This window comes from Malania oleifera, chromosome 3 (assembly GCF_029873635.1).
Source record: "Malania oleifera isolate guangnan ecotype guangnan chromosome 3, ASM2987363v1, whole genome shotgun sequence".
NCBI lineage: Eukaryota > Viridiplantae > Streptophyta > Magnoliopsida > Santalales > Ximeniaceae > Malania > Malania oleifera.
This window is the reverse complement of record NC_080419.1, coordinates 72,732,252-72,755,558: the sequence shown is the minus strand read 5'-3', so window position 1 is coordinate 72,755,558 and position 23,307 is coordinate 72,732,252. Positions and strand designations below refer to the sequence as shown.

The 23,307-nt window shown below is 33.9% G+C and overlaps 1 pseudogene; it reads left to right on the top strand.

Moving 5' to 3' along the window:
- LOC131151370 (mitogen-activated protein kinase kinase kinase 20-like) lies at positions 1-23,266 on the top strand (annotated as a pseudogene).
- The last annotated feature ends 41 nt before the right edge of the window (positions 23,267-23,307 follow it).

Below are 23,307 nucleotides of genomic sequence, written 5' to 3'. Positions count from 1 at the left end.
ATGTCTCTTACCACAACTAGGACAACTGGGATAAGTCTGCTCACCCTGCATCTCACGACTCCCCATCTAATGCCTCTGTACCCCACAGTATCCACCTCTCCTCCATGGACCTCGGCTAGAACCGACCTAAAATCCAGGAGGTGTGGGTCTCTTCCTCTGGCCTTGCACCTCAGTACTCCTCTGCCTGCTTGCCTCTGCCACAGTGGCTTTGTCCACCAGCTCGACGAAATCCTGTACCTTCAAAACTGCCACCTGTTCATAGATTTCTTGCCTCAAACCTCTCTCAAATTTTCTTACCTTCTTTGCCTCATTAGGAATGATGTACGGGGAAAAGTGGGACAGTTTAATAAATTTTGCTGCGCACTATTGGACTGTCCGATGCCCCTAAGTCAGGTTCAAGAATTCCTCCACTTTTGCTTCTCTAGTGGTGGTAGGAAAATATCGATTGAAGAACATCTCTTTAAACCGGCTCCAGGTTATGGCTACAGGTACCGGTATCTACTCCTCCAAAAGTCTCATAGTAGACCACCAATGTTCAGCCTCCACTGTCAGTCTAAAGATGACATACAATACTCTGTGCTCGTTGGTATAACATAGTACAATCTATATCTTTTCCATTTCCTGCACCTAGTTCTCTACCACAATTGGGTCCATACTCCCTGAAAAATTCGGAGGCTTCATTTTGGTGAACTGCTCTATAGTGCAGCCCTAGTCTACTAATGGGCCTCCTTGCTCCCTAGAGCTCTGTGCAATCTCAGCCATAACCTGCTGAGCTACACAATGCAGAACTACGTTTGAATCACTGCCGCCCATACTAGAGAGCCCTACACCACCATCACCACTGGTGTGAGCACTGCTACCCCCAAGGTCCATCATGAAAAGAAAATAAACGTAGTCTGAGGATCCTATCTAACATAACCAATATATTTATCTAAATCTCAGTGTCTCTCTTTTTCTCTAAATCTCTTTAATTTCCTGCACATAAATAAATTGCGTGGATGAATGTTTAATTTGAGAAAATTAAATTGTGATTGGGAATTGTAATGGGAGTACATTAACTAATCTTTGGGGAAACCAAAAAGGGAGTATGTTGATTGATCTTTGCGGAAACTAGATTTAAAAGCTTGTTGAAATTTTTGATTTGTTTCATATTGTAAAATCAAGCTTATCTTTTTGATTGGATTGACATATTCAAGAAGTAGCAACGCCTCTCCAAGCGATACCCCATGCTCGGTCCAATGATCGAACAACTTGGAATCGTCAAGAAATAAGAAACAATAATTGTGTATAATAACACTCTCACAAAGAGTATATTAGTACAGTTTCAAACACTGTGTACTTCAATATTAAATATCAAAGTGAAATACAATGAAGCTCAAGTAAGAACTCACCAATTTCTTTCTAGATGAAAATTAGCAATTCAGAACTCAGTAGTAGGATGTTCAACACTTCAAAAATTCAGCACTTCGGTTGTACAAAGAGTTTAGCAAGAGAGAGCAGCAAGATAGCAAGATGTCCTTTCAGCTTTTGAAATAGATTTTTCAATTCTTTTGTTCTATATATTATTTGATTTGCAAAACCATATATTTATAGGCTTCTAAAAGTGATTTTGTGTTGCCCAAGATTACTTGGAGTGTCTTCCAAGTTTTTTGAAAATTTGGGGCACAAGAAACCAATATTTGAATTTAAAAATATTTCAAAAATTTAGTCGTTAACAGTGTTCAGATGATTGAAGTATCGCATTTAGTCTTCTAATGTTCCTTAATACATTGAAAAATTTGAACTGGACACAGAGTCAGACGACTGAACTGTAGGTTTAGACTTCTAAAGTCCTAGTTTAGACGACTGAACTAAGGGTTTAGTCTTCTGAGGGTGTACTACCTCTTTAGGATTTTTCCAAAAAAAATTTCAACAGACTAAACTTATTCTTCAGCCTTTTGGAGTAATTCTTCAGTCTTCTGAGGGTGAACCTTAGTCATTGGAGTAGACCAAATTCATATTTTTCATTTTAGTTTTCAATGCTCTCTTGCTTTGATTTCTTATATAACATTTTTCGGGGTTTCAAATAAGGTCTCTAAGTCCATAATTACCCATAAAAGAGCTATCAACATATTTTACAAGATATTTAAATACGAAGTACTTACATAAAGACTTCTTAGGACTTTTGACATTCTAAGCACTTAAGTCTTCATGCTTGTTTTTCTTTAGCTCCATCTTGTCTTCAAGCTTCAACATACTTTAAGCTTTTAGCAAGTCCTCTTTAACATTCATGCTCTCATGATCTTCAAGCTTTATTAGATCATCTTTGTATACATGTCTTTTAAGTTTCATTTGATCATCTTTCTTTGAAGTATAAGCTTTTAATGTTCCTTGTGAACACTTGACCTTGTATTCTCATTCTTGAGTCTTGAAATATCATCACTTAACCAAATATGTTAATTTCCTCTGATTTGTTATCATCAAAATAAGATTTTAAGCCTTGTAAGGCCAACAATCTACTACTTTTTGGTGATGACAAACAAAGAGTAAAAAATTGAGTAAGTCTTAAAAAGACTCCCCCTTACAATAAGCATCAACTTAACAATATTTGCAATATCAAGATCAAGTTCAATATTAATTTCAATATAATGCTCATATATCAAAATCACATCATTTAAGATCAAGATCACATCATTCAAGATCAAATGCGTTCATAGTTGAGCCAATATATCAACTTAAGTATGCAGTATCATGCTCAATTTTTGCCCAAAATTTCTCCCCCTTTTGACATCAATAAAACAGAGTAAGATATCAAGAAAAATGTATAAAGACTAAGGCATTGAGCAACCATAAAAAAAAAAAAAAAAAAAAAATTATTCATCATGCATAAAAAGATAGACAAGTTCCAAAGTAGCATGGAAAATACAAAAGATTTATCATAATTTTCAATGATTTCCATAAATCATGATACCATTATTTATTAAGTTAACTCCCCCTGAATAAAATGTATTTCATATTCAATAAATTCGGACTTTCATTTGAAGTATTATTAAGATACCAATTAGGCTTTTTAATTTTATCATGTCATGCTTCAAGTATTAATTATTTCATGTAAGTGCTCATGGATACCAATATCAAGAATAATACCAATATTATATCAATATCATCAATATCATAACATGCTTATGGATACAAATATGCTATCATGCTCCAAAAATCAATAAACATACTCATGGATACCAATATATTTCATAGATACCTATAGTAATATCATATCATGAGCTGCTTATGGATATCAATTTATGTTCATAGATGCCAATTTTTCAATTCAACTCTCTCTCCCCTTTTTGACATTAATAAAGAAGGTTATCAATAAGCATATGCATTCTAATGGAAGGTACAACACAAGACAAATAAGCCTTGGACAATTCATCCATTGATTGTCGCCAACAATACTATTTTCATTTGTTTCAATATGATAAGTATCAATAAGCTTAGAAACTCATCCTTATCCCCTATTTCATCATGTCTAATATCCCTGTATTATGAAATGATTTTCTATAAATTTGATCAAGGAGAATTTTCTTCTGTATGCAATGAGCATAAAACAAGTTCATTGCTCCAACAATACTTTAATCAGTTGTATTTCATATGTTTCACTTATGAGCTTCGTTAGTGATCGATTTTCTAAATCTCAAGTATATGCAAATAATATTATATGTTGTGTTCTTTAAAAAAAATTTTAACCTTAAGTACTTATAACAATTCATCTAAGGTTATGCTTTATCATCCCTTTAGCTATAGCTGAAATATTCACCATGATATGCATAGTTAATATAGACTTTCAGATTACACATCAAATCTTTAAGGTAGACATATCTATTTATATTTTATGAGTTAAGCATGTCTATTATCAGAGCACATTTAAAATTATTACTTTATTTCTTTTAGGATTGGCTAACTTAAATTCTATAGGCTGTTGATTCATTACTAATCCATTTCATTTCAGCATAATTTTAGCTTTTGTAACTCCTAATAAGAGAATACTTAAACCTAAAATCTTTGCTTTATGAACTACTTAAACCTAAAATCTTTGCTTTATGAACTAGTATTTCATCTTGGTAGCCATACTTTCTTGGGTCCGGATGGTTTAACAAGAGATGCTTCTTTCCTCTTTAATGGATATTCAAACTTTATAAGTCCCTTCTTCTTACATAAGAAGTATATAGTGTGAGTATAAGCATTAGGTGAGGTGCTAGCATAGTTTTTGGAGGCCTTTGTAAAGTACCCCATATAGAGGTTCTTTTTCTTTGTATTTTCAATTCCATTGAACCCTGTGCCCTCTTTATTTAAAGACATTCTTTGTGTACCAATCATTCTATCAAAATTTTCTTTTCCTTTGGTGAAGTTGTAGATGATTTTGTTTTGATCCTCAATTTTCCTCTTAAGATCATAAATTTTTGAATTTTGTATATTTTTACTCTTTTCTTGAATTTGAGACATTTTGCTAATTCTCTTTTCTAGTTCAGAAATATATAAGTCTTTTTCATCATCCATAGAAGTTTTGGATTTTAAATCTTCTAGTTCTGTTATTAGCTTCTCATTCTTGCTTTTTAGTTTAGAAATATATGTCTTTTTCATCATCCATAGAAGTTTTGAATTTTAAATCTTCTAGTTCTATTATTTTACCTTCTCATTCTTGCTTTCTAGTTTCTTGATTTCTAAGTCTTTTTCTCATTCAGCAAGTTTTAGAGATTCCAACTCTTTCATTACTCCTTTATTCTTGTTTTTCAATGATGTGTATCGTTTAGTCACATTAACTAGAATTTTATGCACCTTGAATAGATCATTTTGAAGTTCTTCATAAGATGGTGTACTTTCATCATTGGATTCATCAGAAGAATCATTGCAAGAATCATTAATTGATTCGAATGAGGAACTTTCCTCATTGTCCCATGCCATATAGCAAGCAATCTCTTGGTCACTTGATTCAACATCTTAACTACTTGTACTCATATTATCCTAAGTAGTTGCTTTCATAGCCTTTTTTCTTCTTTTTTTTTTTGGAATCTTTCATAAGTTTTGGACAATCTGATTTTATATGTCCAATTTTCTTACAATTATAGCATGTTGAAGGTTCAACTTTTGCTTTCTTTTTACTGATTTCCTTTTCTTCTTCTTCATCTGATTTTGAGTTCCAAATTTTTCTTGTAAATTTATTCTTGCTTCTAAGAATTTTTGCAAGTTTCTTGGATATGAAGGTTATTTCATCTAAATCCATCTCTTCTTCATCTTCATCATTAGAGTTTTCATTTGAAGCATTAAAAGCAATTGACTATTGAGCTTTAGTTTTTCAACTTCTTTCATTCATAGACATCTCATATGTGAGAAGGGATCCTATGAGTTCATCTAGGGATGTACTTTTGAGATTTCTTCCTTGCGTAATTGCTGTGGCTTTAGGTTCCCATATTGGAGGAAGTCTTCTAATGATTTTACGGATCATCTCATAAGTGGAGTTAATAATATGTGTAAACCTTGTATAGGTATTTGTTATGGTTTCGTCCGGATTCATGTTGAAAGCCTCATATTCACATGTGGGCATGTCAATTCTACTATCTCTAACATCTATAGTTCCTTCATAAGTTACTTCTAATTTGTCCCAAATTTCTTGGCTGACTTACATGCCATGACCCTATTAAACTTATTAACATCTAAAGCACAATATAGCGCATTCATGACACTAGAGTTTAATTGCATCGTTTTGTAATCATTGTCGGTCAAGTCTTTTTCTTCTTTAGGGACTTCTTTGCCATCTACGATTTCAGTAGGAATGTAGTCACCATGTATGATAACCTTCCATGCTTTCCAATCCATGGTTTGAATATATATATCCTCATTCTCTGTTTCCAAAATGTATAATTTAAACCACAAAAGATGGGAGGCCTAGTTGAGGATTGACTCTCTCCAGAGGGAGCTACTTCTAGGTGTGTCATATAGATCTTTATGTAGCTACTAGTTAGGATTTGCTAGAACCCTACTCTGATACCAATTGAAAGTTAAAATGTAGTCCCAAAAGGGGGGGGGGTGAATTGGGTTATTAAAATTTCTTTTAATTCTTTTCAAGAATTCTTAAACCACTTCTTAATTTAACAATCACACAACATAGGCTTAGTTACTTAAGCAATACAAAATCGAATACTTAAACAAACATTCAATCAATCGTCAACTTAAAATAATCAATCACAAAATACCAAACCAAGATATAGTATACAGCACTTTGCAATTTTCAGCTTTGTTTACATCCCTGTGTATATATGTAAGCCCTATATTGATGGATTTGATTTCTCAATGTGATACACAGTATGAAATCCAACACTCCTTCCAAGAACTTGGACTTTAAATAAATTTTCAGTTAATTAGTCTTGGGTGTTAACCAATCAATGTACTCCCTTACAATTTTCACAATTTGTATTGATCAAATAACGTACTTCCTTTCGATTTTCAAAAATCCCAAAATCAAATTAATCTTTAGTTTATTTAATATCCAATCCACGCAGTGTATATGATCAAAAATAAATTCAACCACGCAGTTAATATATGATGAAAAATAAAGAGAGTCAGGAAGGAGAGTGACACTATGTTTTTTATGAGGTTCGGCTTATCCCCAGCCTACGTCCTCGCCTTTGGCCAATGCCACCAAAGGATTTTACTATACCGTTCCTTTCTAGACAGAACAAACCTTTTACAAGTGATACCCACGCTCAAAAACTCCTTAAGTAGGCTAGAGCAACGCCTCTCCAAGTGATACCCCACACTCGGTCACTCCTTTAATAGGCTAAAGCAACGCCTCTCCAAGCCATACCCCACGCCTAGTCACTCCTTCAATAGGCTAAAGCAACGCTTCTCCAAGCAATACCCCATGCTCGGTCTAATGATCCAACAACCTAGAATCATCAAGAAACAAGAAACAATAATTGCGTACAATAATACTCTCATAAAGAGCATATTAGTACAATTTCAAACACTATGTACTTCAATATTAAATATCAAAGTGAAAAACAATGAAGCTCAAGTAAGAATTCACCAAGTTCTTTCTAGATGAAAATTAGCAACTCGGAACTAAGTAATAGGATGTTCAGCACTTCAAAAATTCAGCACTTCGGTTATACAAAGAGTTTAGCAAGAGAAAGCAGCAAGATAGTAAGATGTGCTTTCAGCTTTTGAAATAGATTTTTCAATTCTTTTGTTCTATATATTATTTGATTTGAAAACCATGTATTTATAGGCTTCTAAAAGTGATTTCGTGTTGCCTAAGATTACTTGGAGTGTCTTCCAAGTTTTTAGAAAATTTGGGGCACAAGAAACCAATATTTGAATTTAAAAACATTTAAACATTTTAGCTATTAACAGTGTTTAGACGACTGAAATATCACGTTCAGTCTTCTGATGTTCCTTAATACATTGAAAATTTTGAACTGGACACGAGGTCAGATGACTAAACTGTAGGTTCAAACTTCTGAAGTCCCAGCTTAGACGATTGAACTGAGGGTTCAGTCTTCTGAGAGTGTACTGCCTCTTCAAGATATCTCCAAAAAAATTCTTCAGAAGACTGAACTTATTCTTCAGTATTCTGAAGTAATTCTTTAGTCTTCTGAGGATGAACTTCAGTCGTCTGGGCAAACCAAATTCAAATTTTTCATTTTATTTTTTGTTGGAATTGGTGCATTCCCAAGATGGGGGGGGGGTGAATTGGAATTTTAAAGTTTTCTCCCAGGTTAAGTCAGAAGTCAATATGATTTGGTAACCTAAGGTCTTTCTATACAATTTCAAATGTGCCAATAAATAAAATATGTAGAAAATTAAATCATGCACATCATTCATACCATAACATACACGTGTAGTAAATATAAAGAGCAAAAATGTAAACAGACCCACGATATGTTATCGGGGTTCGACCAACTGTGCCTATGTCCTTGCCTCTAGCTTGCAAGCCTGAGGATTCCACTAAAGGCTCACTTAATGGGTGGAGCGGCACCAATTACAATCAGGTCAATTAGCACAGGACTAACCTCAACCTTTACAACCAGGTCAATTAGCAGAGCTGACCTCAACCTACACCTTAACAGGATTGTGCACCTAACTTTCCTAACCGAGTCTAAGCCAATCCAGGACTATTTCAAAAGGGCTAGTCTCCCTCTTCAGACCCGTGCCTAGAAATACAACAGATTTGCTCAATCAATGAAATGATACAGTGATTATGCTTTCAAGTAAAGCATATGTGTACCCAATTACGTGCAATCATATACACCACCAACAAGATATAATAAGTAAGCTCAATGGGGTTCAATATATCAACTCTCTAGTATGTTTTCTATCTGTGTTATCAGTGTGTGAGAGTGCAAACCAGCATGTTCTTTGTTTCACAAGACATTCAATCAAAATGCTCAAACAAAGACATCAATCAATCCTCATATATATTTCAACTAGCAGATCTTCTCAATTGTATGATGCCCAAGTAATGTATATGTTTTTTTTGCAAAAAGACTTTAATCTTTGTATTCAACGAATGATATAAATCAATGAATATTGCAATAAAAAAATTTATCACACAAACAAATAGCTTTTCAAATATTTATCACGATGAAACACACTAGATATTTGAAAGTGATTTGAAAATAATTTTTGCAACTAAAATCAAATATAAAATTCTCAAGATATTGCAATGACGATTCAATACTCGGAAGCTCCAATGAAGTCTTCTTAGGAAAGACTTATTGATAAAGCCCCCTAAGAACACTTGAGGATGTGCTCTCAAATAAAATAATTTCACACAAACACAATCTTAAGAGAGCAATCCTTAAGGAACAACAACACTTAAATCACACTTATAAAAGTATTTGAGAAGTAAGATCTTGTAAGAATAAGTGTTGGAGGCTCAAAGATGAGTATTATGGATTTTGGGATTTTCAGAGAATTTCTCCTAATCAAGATTGCTAATCCCTTCCTAATTTGCACAAATGATCTCATATATATAGACATAGGAAGAGTTATGACTGTTAGGGACCTATTGGGTATTATTAGGAAAGTTTTAAACCATTTTAACGTAATTAACCCCATTTAAAATATTTAACCATGGTAAAAAATTGAAGGCAACCCGAGAGACCCGGTCGACCAGAAGACTTTCGATCAACCGAAGTTCATATGGTCGGTCGACCGAGCCAATTTTGAACTTCAGGGTCAGTCGACCAAGAAGGGCGATTTTTCAGTTTTGTGAGATTCGGTTGACCGGGAAGATTTGAACTGGATAGTTCGGTTGACCATACCATTAGGACATCTCCCGAGGACCCTCGGTCGACCAGAGCATTGGAGTACATTTTGGGCTCGGTCAACCAGGTGGTCAAAAAGTTGACTCCTACGAGGTTCGGTCGACCAGGGCCAAATGAACTACATAGTTCGATTGACCGGGTTGTGGTCAACTTGTTGACCCGATCCGAATTCGATCAATCGGGGGCAAAATGACCTGTATAGGTTGGTGGATCGAAAGTGCATAACTTGTGCATTTCAATCCCATTTCACCACACAATCACCCTATTAAAGTGCCTAAAACATACAAGTGTAATGGTGAGTGTCCTAGGGTCTTTTCTAAGCCTTTTTTAAGACGCTGAAAAAATCTGGTGTCAATCGACCAAAAGGTAACCCCCAAGATCTTTCTAAGGCCATTTTTAGTTATTCTTGGTCTGAGTTTACATATTAGACCATGCATGTGATGTGTATGATATTATTACAAACCAAAGACCTTAATTACTATTCAAACCCTTTGCTTCAATGAAATACATTATAACACATAAAAATTGGGTCTTCAATAGAAATTTGGTCTTCAAACTTCACTCTCTCTATGTGCATTATGATCCTATTAATTTGAGTTCCTGCACATAACCTCAAACACTTATTAGATATAATGAGTATTTGTAATTATCAAAACCAGACGTGACCTATAAGGTCAATAGTTTTCAATGCTCTCTTACTTTGATTACTTATAAAACATTTTTCGGGGTTTGAAATAAGGTCTCTAAGTCCATAATTACCCCTAAAAGAGCTTTCGACATATTTCATAAGATATTTAAATACAAAGTACTTACATAAGGACTTCTTAAGACTTTTGACACTCTAAGCACTTAAGTCTTCATGCTTGTCTTTCTTTAGCTCCATCTTGTCTTCAAGTTTTGACATACTTTAAGCTTTTAGCAAGTCCTCTTTAACATCCATGCTCTCATAATCGTCAAGCTTTATTAGCTCATCTTTGAATACATGCCTTTTAAGTTTCATTTGATCATCTTTCTTTGAAGTATAAGCTTTTAATGTTCCTTGTGAGCACTTGACCTTGTATTCTCATTCTTGTCTCTTGAAATATCGTCACTTAACCAAATATGTTAAGTTCCTCTAATTTGTTATCATCAAAACAAGATTTTAAGCCTTGTAAGGCCAACAACTTAGTTGACTTATACTTGTTTCAATCCATCTACTAACAAAACATAATCTATAGTTAAGGAAGGTTCTTTACCTATTTTTATGATTCCAATGATTTTACCTTTAGCGTTTTCGCCGAAGGTGACATACCCTCCATATTTTTGTATTAGGGTGGTGAATTTTGTTCTATCCCCGGTCATGTGTCTTAAACACTCGCTGTCCAAGTACCACTTGTCCTTTGATGGAGTGATCCTAAAGCATACCTACAAGAAGGATTTAATGTGTTATTTTTTTTAGGTACCCAAACCTTCTTAGGTCTTTTTATTTTAGATTTATTTTATTTGACTTTCCATACTTTCTTGACTTTAACATTTTCTCTTTTAAATGGGCATTTAAATTTTACATGTCCCTTTTTCTTACACAAGAAGCACGTAGTGTGTTCATAGATATTTATGGAAGATGTGCTTGTATAATACTTTGATTTCTTTACAAAGTATCCCATATATAGATTCTTTTTCTTCTTGTTCTCAATTTCATTATATCCAATTCATTCTTTGTCCAATGACATTCTTTTACCAACTCTTAAGACATTTTGTTGATTTTCTTCATGAGTTCATCAATGTATGATTCCTTTTCTTTTTCAACTGATTTTGAAGTTTCTAGTTGATTTTTGAGTGTTTCATTTTGTTCTTTCAAAGCTATATTCCTTTTAGAACTTTTATGAACCTATTGTGTAAGGCAAATAATTCATCCTAGATTTCTTTGTATAAAGGCATACTATCACATGAATCGCTACATGACTCATCTCTGGATTCTTCATATGAACTATAGTAGGAGTTTACCTCAACATTGTGAGCCATGAAGCATATGTTTGTCACTTCTTGTTCACTTGATTCGTTCTCCGATTCACTTAATCTTGTATCATCCTATGTAGCTTTCATTGCCTTCTTTTTCTCTTCTTGTCTTTCTTCAACTGTGGAAAGTCAGGTTTAATATGTCCAACCTTTTTGCAATTGTAACAAGTAGGATGTTCATTCTTAGTTTCCTTTTTATTATTTATCCTTTTTCATTTTTTGCACCTCTAAACTTTTTGGCAAATTTCTTATTTTTCTTGAAGAATTTTCCGAGTCTTCTAGTGAGTAAAACTAGAGCTCTCTTTTTCCGCCTTAAGGGCTATTGATTTCTTTTGTTTGTTATTTTCAGAATTCCTTTCATTCATAGTCATCTCATAGGTGAGAAGTGATCCAATTAAATCATCTAGGGAGGTATTTTTGAGATTTCTTCCTTTCGTAATTGATGTGGTTTTAGGTTTCCAAATTGGTGGAAGTCCTCTAAGGATTTTTCAGATCACCTTATATGTAGAGTAGTTTTTCCCTAAGGCATTGAGGGAGTTTATTATATAAGTGAACCTAGTGTACATACTAGTAATAGTTTCATTCAGGTTCGTCCTAAAGGCTTCATATTTGCCAGTGAGAATGTCTATTTTATTGTCTCTTATATCAACAGTTCCTTCATACGTTATTTCTAATTTATCCCATATTTCTTTGACTGTTTTGCATGTCATGACCCTATTGAATTCACTTATATCAAGTGCACAATATAATACATTTATAGAGCTTGAGTTTACTTACAACATCTTATGATCATTGTTAGTCATCTCCTTTTCTTCTTTAGGTATTTATTTACCATCCACAATTTTAGTTGAGATAAGGTCACCATGTATGAAAACTTTCCATGTTTTCTAATCCATAGTTTGTAAATTGATTCTCATTCTTTGTTTCCAAAGGGTGTAGTTAATCCCACAAAATATAGGAGGTCTAGTTGAGGATTGACCCTCGGCAAAGGAAGATACACCTAGGTGTGCCACAGAGATCTTTATATAACTTCTAAATTAAGATTTGTTATAACCTTGCCTGATACCAATTGAAAAGGAAAGTATACTCCCAAAAGTGGGGTGAATTGGGATTTTAAAAAAATATTTATAACCTTTTTTATTAATTCTTTCTCAATTCTTTTTAATTTCAGCAATCACACATGTATAGTTGATTTGAATTTCAATCACAAGTTCAGCTGAGAATTAATTCAATTATAAATATTTATGAATGAGAATAATAGATTGAATACTTTGTAGGTTTTTTCAAGACTTCTTCCAGTACTTTAATTCAACACCCAATAAACCAATTCAATCAATCAAGATAAGCTTCACACTATGAAACAATATATTAATTACAGTAATGTTTCCAAGATTCAGCCATTAAATATGACAACCCACTAAACAAAATAAACTGAATTTTAATATGAAAAGAAATAAAGAATTCAACCAAGCTTCCAAAACTCAAAAATTAAATAAACCACTTTCAATATTATTGTGCTTTGATTTTTATCAATTAACGAATTGATGAGTCTTGGGTGTTAATCAATCAATGTACTCCCTTATGGTTTCCGCAATATGTATTGATCAATCAACGTACTCCCTTTTGGTTTCCGCAATTCCCAAAAGCAAATTAATTTTCAGCAATTTAATATTCAATCCACATAGTTGATATATATGCAGAAAATTAAATATCCAATCCACGTAATTTGAGTGTGCAAAAAATTAAAGAGAGTAGGGAAGAGAGTGACATCGAGAGTTTACGAGGTTTGGCTATCCCCGCCTACATCCTCACCTTAGGCAACACACCTAAGGATTCTACTATACCACTCCTTTATGGGGCGGAGCAAACCTTTTACAATACTCCTTCAACGAGATAGAGCCCTCCTCTCCAAGCGATACCCCACGCTTAGAACAATGATTCAACAATCCTGAATCATCACCAAAACAACAAGAGAATTTGGTGTACAAAGACACTCTTGTTGGAATTGGTGTACTCCCAAGAGGGGGGGTGAATTGGGTATTTAAAAATTTATGCCTAGGTTAAACCATATGACAATAGTATTATGAAACCTATGGTCTGTCTTTTCAATCCCAATCACATTGGTAATTAAATGAGCAAATATTTAAAAAATTAAAACAATCTCAATATTTCCCAAGCATTCGCAAAAATTGAAATATAAACAAATAAATACAAAAAATTAAATAGTGCATGGAAAGAGAATGACATGGTATATGTTATCAAGGTTCTGTCAATACTGCCTATGTCTATGCCTCAAGCTCACAAGCAAGAGGATTCCACTAGTTGTTCACTTGCGGATGGAATGACACCATTTACAACACCTTACCAAGATGGTGCACCTAGTTCTTCTAACCGAGTTTGAACTAGTTCGGTGCTCTCCTAACCGAGTCTGAGCAAGTCCGGGACTATTCATAGGGTTAGTCTCCCTCTTCCAACAACTAGTCAAGAATACAACAATATTCAAATAAATTTTTTTGTACAAGGAAATGTGCTTCTAAACTAAGCAAATGATGTACAACAGTATGCTTAATACACTCATGTATGATAAGGATTTATGCTCAAAGTGAGAATGTGATTTTCACTAAAATAATCTCTAAATAAAAATATATATGATGAGTGCTCAAAGATTTTTAAAGTTAAGGAGTTGTCCCAAGAGGGGGATGAATTGGATTATTAAAATTTCTTTTAATTCTTTCCGTGAATTCTTAACCTCTTGTTAATCTAGCAATCACACAACCAAACCTTATTTGGACAATTAATCCATAAACCAATACTTCAATGCAACACAAACAAAATTGGTTTATCATCACAAGTTTAGCAGAAAATTAATTAAGTTATAAACCTTTATAAATAAGTGTAAGTATGGCAACTTGAATACTTTGTAGATTTTCAAATATTCTTCCAACAATTCAATTCAACCAAAATGATCAAAAACAAGATACACAAGTTAGATTGATTCCAGCAATGCTCTCAAGATTCAGCACTTTAATAACTCAAAGTAATTAATCACAAAATACAATATGCAGCACTTTGGCAATTTTCAGCTTTGTTTGTAGCCCTATGTATATGATTGATTTAAGTCATGTATTGATGGATTTAATTTCTCAATATGATGCTCAATATGTAATCCAACACTCTTTCCAAAAACTTAGACCTTAAATAAACTTTCAACTAATAAGTCTTGGGTGTTGAACCAATCAACGTACTCCCTTATGGTTTCTGCAATTTGTATTGATCAACTAACGTACTTCCTTTCGATTTCTACAAATTTTCAAAAACAAATTAAGCTTTAGTTTATTTAATATCTAATCCACATAGTGTATATGATCATAAATTAAAACACAACCACGCAGTTAATATTTGCAGGAAATTAAAGAGAATAGGGGAAGAGAGTGACACCACGTTTTTTACGAGGTTCAACTTATCCCCAACTTACGTCTTCACCTTTGGACAATACCACCAAAGGATTCCACTATATCGTTTCTTTTCAGGTGGAACAAACCTTTTGACAAGTGATACCCCATGCTTAGACACTCCTTAAGTAGGCTAGAGCAACGCCTCTCCAAGTGATACCCCACGCTCTGTCACTCCTTCAATAGTCTAGAGCAATGCCTCTCCAAGTGATACCCCACACTCGATTAACGACCCAACAACCTTGAATCATTAAGAAACAAGTAGAAGAGAACTTGTGTACAAGATACACTCTCAGATAGAGTAGGTTAGTATAATAACCAGCACAATATACTTCAATGTAAATTCAATATAAAGAAATTGAAGCTCAATGAAATTCTATCACCGGATTAATCTTCCTTTGATCGAAAGATTCATAATTTAGAGCACAATTTCATGTGATATGATCATCAAGAACTCAGTTGAGATACCAGCAAGATGTGAGCAAGAAAGCTTTTGAGAATTGAGAGCACTTGGGAGTATTAGATTGCTGAAAATATTTCTTGGTTATAAAAATCCTTGTCATAGGGGTTATTTATAGAGTTTAAAAAGTTAATTCCTTGCTCCCCAAGTTTACTTGGAGTGTTGGTCAAGTTTAAAAAAATATTGGAGCCCAAGAAACCAAATGTAAAAATTTTCCCATTAGTATTTTTAAAAAACTCTCGAGTGGCAGTCGCCTGACACGACTAGTTAGGCGCCTGTCTCAGTTAAATTCAAAAGTCAAAACACTAACAGTCGCTTGTCAAAACACAAGCAGGCACCTCAAATGACCAGGCAGGCGCTTATCAAGCTACCATCAGGCACCTAGCACCTTTATGTATGCTAGTTCTTAAAAAACACAAATATAGTCAGTCGCCTGGGAGTTTTGGGCAGGCGCTTAAGCTTTCAACCACTTTTGTTTTTTAAGATTTGACTTTGAAAACTCTTTTCATTTGAGACCTTCATTATTTATAACTTTGGAAATCATTTTTCAAGGTCTTTAAAAATGATTTCTTAAGATTTTAATTTGTCCTTAAAGGGCTTCAATTTTATATTGAGTTTTACTTGAAGTACTTACATAAGACTTCCTTAAGACTCTAAATCCTTCAACTCTTGGAGTCTTCATGTATGTCCTTGCTTTGAGCTTTTTTGCTTTGTCTTTCTTTGGCTCCATCTTGTCTTTAAGCTTCAATATGCTTTAAGCTTTTAGCAAGTCCTATTTCATGTTCATGCTCTCATGATCTTCAATCTTTATTAGATCATCTTTGAATCTATGTCTTGACTCCTTAAGCTTCATTTGATCATCTTTCTTTGAAATATAAGCTTTGAATGATCCTTGTGAGCACTTGACCTTGTATTCTCATTCTTGAGTCCTGTCACATCATCACTTAACCAAATATGTTAAGTTCCTCTGATTTGTTATCATCAAAACAAAATTTTAAGCCTTATGAGGCCAACAGATTTTATGCCCAGATAAGAGATTTCTCCAAAAATATTTTTCTAAATAAGGAGTTGGAGAATCTAGGGTTTATGATTCAAAAATGTTTTTGAAGATAAACACAAGGGAGCCCTTAAATCTTGCAATGGAAGTGCAAGATTCACAAGCAAAGAAAATATTTCTCCACAAAAATGTTTATCAAATAATAATGTGGGAGAAACTTGAATAATACTCTCAAAATATGATATGAAAAATGAATTATATATGAGAGTGAAAGATATTTGATTTGTAAAACCAATGCCCAAATAATGTTTAAAACAATGCTCTCTTGTAAGATATATCAAAGGAATAATAAAAGAGAGAGAAAGATTAAGGCTAAAATTTTAGAGAGTTTTTGGGCTGATCAACTTGCTAATTATGAGTAATGAATGGGTATATATAGAGTTGGGCAAAAATATAACTTTTGGGGATACAAGGGGTATTTTTTAAAGTGTTTAATTATGTTTAATGAAAAATAACGTTATTTAACCACAGTAAAAAATTTTCCAACCCGAGAAATTTGATCGACCATATTCGAGGTTCGGTCAACAAGTTTTGCTAGTTCGGTCAACTAGGGCAAGTTTGACCTAAGGATATGGTCGACCGTCTCAGGGCGATTCTAAACCCTTCATAATTTCAGTCGACCATGGCTAAGGTTCGGTTGACCGCTCATATGGTTCAGTCGACCCAAGCTAAAATGAACTACAAAAATAGTTGACCAAGTTGTTGGGCGGGTCAATCACTTCATGGTTCGGTCAACGAGGGACGATACGTTCAAAAACTAAACAGTCGACTGTGCGAAGTCAACATGTTAACTACCTAACGGTTCAATAGACCAAGGCATTTATAATGCCAATGGTTTGGTCGACGGTGGCTTAGTCAACACTCTGACTTTTTAGCCAACAAGGTATTCGGTCGACCAAGCTGGTTATTACCAAAATGGTTCAGTCGACGGGGGCTATTCAAGAACTTAAATTTGATCCTAAGTTTTATCCCTTTTTGTATAAATGTGATATTTTAGCTTTAAAGGATTTTTCATTAAGTCCATAGGGTCCTAAGGTCAATCTAAGGCTTAGGCTTTTAAATTAAACCCAAAAAATCTGGCATTGGTCGACCGAAGTTTTTGAAAACTTCGTTTTAGCCCTAATATTTTACCCTAACCAATTAGTTTAAGAAAAGAGTTTCTGTGAAAATTTTTGGTTCCTAGGGCAAATCTACGGCCATCCTAAGCTTATCATCCATATCATGCATGTCATGCATTATTACTACCAAAAATATAAACTAAATGCAATACAATGAAATTTAAATGTCTTCTTCTTGATCTTTTGCTCTTCACTTCATGGAGTATGCCAGGTATATGTGCATTAAGATCCATCTTGGCCTCCATTTCCCTAAACCTTATGTGTGTGTTGAAATATGAACCTGTTCACAAACTAAATACACATATAAGATACATATATTTTGTCAACATCAAAATAAGGATCAAACTCAAAAAGTCAACAACTCTCAACAAGAGCTGATTAGTATAAGTTTAAAACACAGCTATATACTTCAAATCAAAATATCAAATATAGAGAATTTGAAGCTTAAGAAATTTGTCACTGTGATCTTCTTTATTTCATTAAAAGATTCAGAATTTATGTGCAAAGATCGGTGAGAAAATTTCAGCAAGACTTAGTAGAAACTTCAGCAAGTTTGTGAGCAAGAGAAATTTTGAAGATCGTAAGCAATAAGGCTTTATTGTTGATTTTAATTCTTCATGTGTAAAATCCTTTGTCTTGGGAGGAATTTATAAAGTTTAGAAAGTGTACTTCATGTTCTCCAAGTGACTTTGAATGTTTATCAAGTTTTCATAAAGTTTAGAATTCAAAAACACAATTTTGGAAACTTCCCGTTACTTTTAAAATTTGAATTTTGAAGGATCAATCGACTGGACTCCAGAGATTAGTCACCTGGGCCTTTAAAAATTAGTGAAAATTCAAGGTCAGTGTAGGGTGAGTCGACTGGGCTTGTCAGGGTCAATCAATTAAGCCTTTACTATCTGTCCAATTTTACTCTGTATAAATGTTCAGTCGACTGGGCTGGCAATTGTTAGTCGCCTAGACAATTCAAAAAACTGTTTTTCAATTTGTTTCCAAAATCTTGTGTGCTTTTATACTTGTCAAAACATTTTGAGACTCTTGAAAATATTTTCCTAGGTTTTTCAAAATATGGTCTCTAAGTCAATGATTTATCCTAATAAACTTTAAATAATCAATATTGACTTTTGAATGAAGTACTTACATAAAGATTTTTCTTAAGACTTAAAAACGTTCAAAGCTCGGAGTCTTCATGTTTGTCTTTTGTTGAGTCCATCTTAACTTTGAGCTTCAATAATCTTTTAAGCTTTCATCAAATCATCTTTAAGTCCATGCTTTCATACTCTTTAAGCTTTCATTTTTCAACTCATCCTTGAAATGTAATCTTTCAATAAGGCTTGTGATCACTTAATCTTAAACTCATATACTTGATTCCTGAAACATCATCACTTTAACCAAAACATGTTAAATACCCTTGACTTGTTATCATCAAAATAAGATTTGTAAGCCATGTTAGGCTAACATTTCCATTTTTATAAACTAGTTAAATTCTTTGTCAATATTTGTTGGAATTAGTGTATTCCCAAGAGGGGGGTGAATTTGAGATTTTAAAATTTTCTTCCCTAGGGTCTTTCTAAATAATCCCAATAACTACAAATAATTAACTGAACGGATATTTGAACAATTAAAGCACGACACCATATATGTTATCGGGGTTCGACCAATCCTGCCTACATCTTCCCCTCAAGCTAACAAGTAAGAGGATTCACTACTAATGCCTACTTACGGGTGGAGTGGCACCGATTACAATCACCTCTCCTTATTGGGTGAGGGAAAACCTCAAGTCACATTTACAGGGCTAACCGCAACCTTCACAACTACACCTTACGGTGCAAAAGTTCCTACTAACCAGATCTAAACTATCTAGTGCACGTTACAAGCCAGTGCAATCCTCTTCCGACGATCACACGTTAGGAAAACAATAGATATCAATATTTATGTACAATAAAGATGCTTCTTATATAAGCAGATGATGAACAACAATAAGGCACAAATACACTTACACAAGATATGAAATGAAGCTCAAGTGAGTATGTGTGTTTTTCTTAATAATGATTATGCAATCTTTGAAGGAAATGTATATGATATATGCTTAAAAGATTTGACCCCAATAGATTTTTCTCTAAAAATATTTATCAATGAAAACTTTGGAGAACATAGGGTTTTGCTTTCAAATAGATTTTTCCCAAATCAATATGTATGCTTTGATAAGAAAGAAATATTAAATATGTGCTTTTCAAAGATTTCAAGAAGACTTAAACAATAACTCCAAAATATATTTTAAAATAAAGTGCTCGAGATCTCGGGTTTAACCTCAAACAGATTTATGCAATAAAAACAAGTGAGCTCTTAGAATCTTGCAATGAATGTGCAAAGATTCCTCAGTTAGGACTAGTTTTCTCCAAGAAGATTTATCACAAAAATAATCGGGAGAAAAACTTAAGATCAAATCTCAAAAGGGTTCTTGAAATAACATGTATATAAGAAAGAGATGATCTTACAATGAATATGTAAATGCCCAAAATAATAATTCTTAAACAACCCTTAAGTGCAATGAATGCAAGTGAAGGAAGTAAGAAAAATTTAAATGCTCTCTTAAAAATATTTTTTTAAACAATGAGAGTATAAGAGAGTGTATAATCTAAGCACAAAAATTTTGGGAGTAATTCTAATCTTAGCATTAGTTGGAAAATGAGTAATGGAGGGATATTTATACTTTTTCTGAAAATATGACCGTTTGAGGACACAGAGGTCATTTTGAAAATGTTTAATTAAAATTAAACACGTTTATAGGTGCATAAAATGACCTAAGCCCGAGAGGTTCGGTCGACCAAGGACAAGGACCGGTCGACCGAGCTAGGACGATTTTCGAACCTTTGCAGGTTCGGTTGACCGTGGGTAAGGGCCGGTTAGCCGAGATACTATGTTCGGTCGGCTGACCCAATTTAACACGTGAAGGTCGGTTGCCTGAGGAAGGTAGAAAAAGCAATGTTCATAATTCGGTTGACTGTGGGATTTTAGTTCAAAACGTGGTTGGTCGACCAAGCTTTAGTCAAACATTTGACTTTCGGCCAACAGTGTGTTCAGTAGACTAAGATGATTAATAATGAAACTGGTGGATTGGCCGAGACTTTTTCATTAAGCTTAAAAATGCAACGTCGATTGAGCTTTGGTCGACCGAGGTCAGGTTTGGTTCCCTATGGTCAGTTTATGATTATTTTGAGCTTACATTCACATTATGCATGCAATGCATTATTACATACCAAAACTAAAGTATTAAATGCATTTATAATAAAAAATAAACGTCTTCTTCTTTTACTCTTGTGGATGGAAAACGCCGGATAATGTGAGCTTTAAGCTCCATCAAGACTTCCATTTCTCTTGTATCTTATGTTTGAACTGTCATGTAAACATGTTCATACACTAATTGCACACATAAGATGCTTGCATTTTGTCAGCATCAAAATAGGGATCAAACTCAAAAAGTCAACAATATTTACTCTCTATCACATCAAGAATTATTGTAAATTGTTAGATAAAATATTGTCTTAAAAATTTTTGATTGAAATTTAAATTTAGTACCGGATATTTTACGCTTCTACTTATTGTCTTAATTAATTAGTAAATGAATAAGCATTTTAAATATAAATACATATTTAAAACAATGGAAATTTAATTTAGTTACATTTTCTTATTGAATTTAAAGTAGTAGTAAATACTTATTCTCTCCTAATAGGGTCAAAATTTGTCACAAATAAGGACAGAAAAAAGTAATGGTAGCATGATTCATTTGAACTGGTGTAAAAAAATTTGGGGCCATATTTGAAAAATTAAAAAAAAAATTAAAACGTAATTAAATAGTGTATATTTTTATCCTTGATTCAAGTAACAAAAAATTTAATCAAAATATTGAAAATGAAAAAAAAAAATACAAATTGGAAAAATATTATGGAAAAAAAAATTTTAATTTTAATTATTTTACATAATTATTAAAGTTAAAGTAACAATAAATACTTATTTTGGTATTGAAACAAGCCATATTTTAATAGCAACCACCATACTTAATGAAGCTAAAGTAATAATAAATATTTATTTTGGATATGTCTAGATAGGTCCAAAATTTATGAGACAAATGAGGATGGCAAAAGGAACAGTAACCTAATTTATTTTAACTCATATAAAAAAACAAAAAAAAAATCAAATTAAACAGCAAGATAATACAAATAATTTTAATTATCTTACATAAATTATATTTTATAAAATGACTCTTTTAGTATTCCAAAAATAATTATAATGTATATAACAAATGAAAAATGATACAAACATTATTTGAATGACTTTCACTATATATTTTTCAAATCTGTAAAAATATGTATTTTAAATATATATAAAAATTCACACGGTCTCAATTTTTTTTAATTTCTAACAAGAAATTTAATTAGGTATAAAATAATTTAACCTAAAAAATAATATCTAGAAAAAATTTAAAAATAATTTTTACTATATCAACTAAAAAGTTGAAAAAAAAAATAGGAATAAAAAGGCAAACCAATAAAATGAGAAGCCCCTAAGGAGTTAGGACACGTGTCGCGCAAGACAGGTAAGGATAGTCGGTCCTAAGTAGTTTGAAACCCACATTCCCCCTTTAAAGTGACGTGCCTGCTTCTCTGTTTTATCTCATTCCAACAATCCAACGCTCCTGCTCCTTCTCCCGGAGGAAACAAGCCCTAATTGCAGAAATGAAGAGGAATCGGGGAATTCGATTATGGAGATGGAGTCTCATGGGTGAGAGGCCCTTTGATCGGCAAAGGCAGTTACGGTTGTGTCTTCCTCGCCAATCCCAAGAAGAAGATGAATAAAGGCGGCTGTTTTCCCTCCGTCATGGCTGTCAAATCCTCCGAGGTTTCTCTCTTTGCTACTCTGCAGAAAGAGAAGGAAACTCTCTGCAATCTACAGGGTTGTTCCAGCGTTTTGCAGTGCTTCGGGGAGGAGGAAACCTACAGTGAAGATGGGCAGTAGATGATCTACAATTTGCTTCCGGAGTATGCCCCCGGAGGAACTTTGGGTGCTCTCATCAAGAAGCACACCGTCGTCGCTACTCTCATTCCCGAATCTGATGTCAGAGCCTACGCTGGGGCTCTTCTTCGTGGCCTTCGTCACATCCACGCTCGCGGCTATGTTCATTGCGATTTGAAGCCAGACAACATTTTGCTTTTCTTTCCCAATTCTGGTTTCGGTGTTGCTAAATTTGTGCCGAAGGTTGCAGATTTTGGGCTGGCGAAGCGGACGAGCAAACAGGATCCTTGCTTCAGAAGGACTCCATTGTATATGTCACCCGAAGCTGTTGTTCAAGGCACACAGGTCCTTCTGATGTTTGGGCTCTTGGCTGTGTTGTGCTTGAAATGTTAACTGGGAGGCCACCGTAGGATGGTGCCGCATTTTTAGACCGCGAGGGTCTTCTCTCTATGATTCACACTCCAAATCAATTGCCAAAAGTTCCGAGTACCCTATCCAAAGAAGCCAAGGATTTCTTGGAAAAATGTTTTGTGAGGAAGGCTCCGTTCAGATCCACCGCTGAAAAACTTTTGACTCATCCATTCGTCGCTGAATTAGACTGCAAAGATGACGAACCAGAAACTAATGGTTTTGAGGAGGAGGAGGAGGAGAAGGAGGAGGAGGGCGAAGAGGAGGAGGAAGAGGTCATACCCAGTAAAGGGGTTGTCCGAGACAGTGACAGAGACAGATGATGAGTATTCTTCCTTTTCCTCCGATGATCAGAGTTACAGTTCTGAGGATTTCTTCTCTTCTTCTGTGTCAGAAGAAGTAGTTTTCCCAATTCTTCCTGGTAAAAAGTAGTGCCCATGACAGCGGCAGAGAGGACTCTCGGGGTTTAGATTTTGATTTTTGACACTGTTGTTTCTTC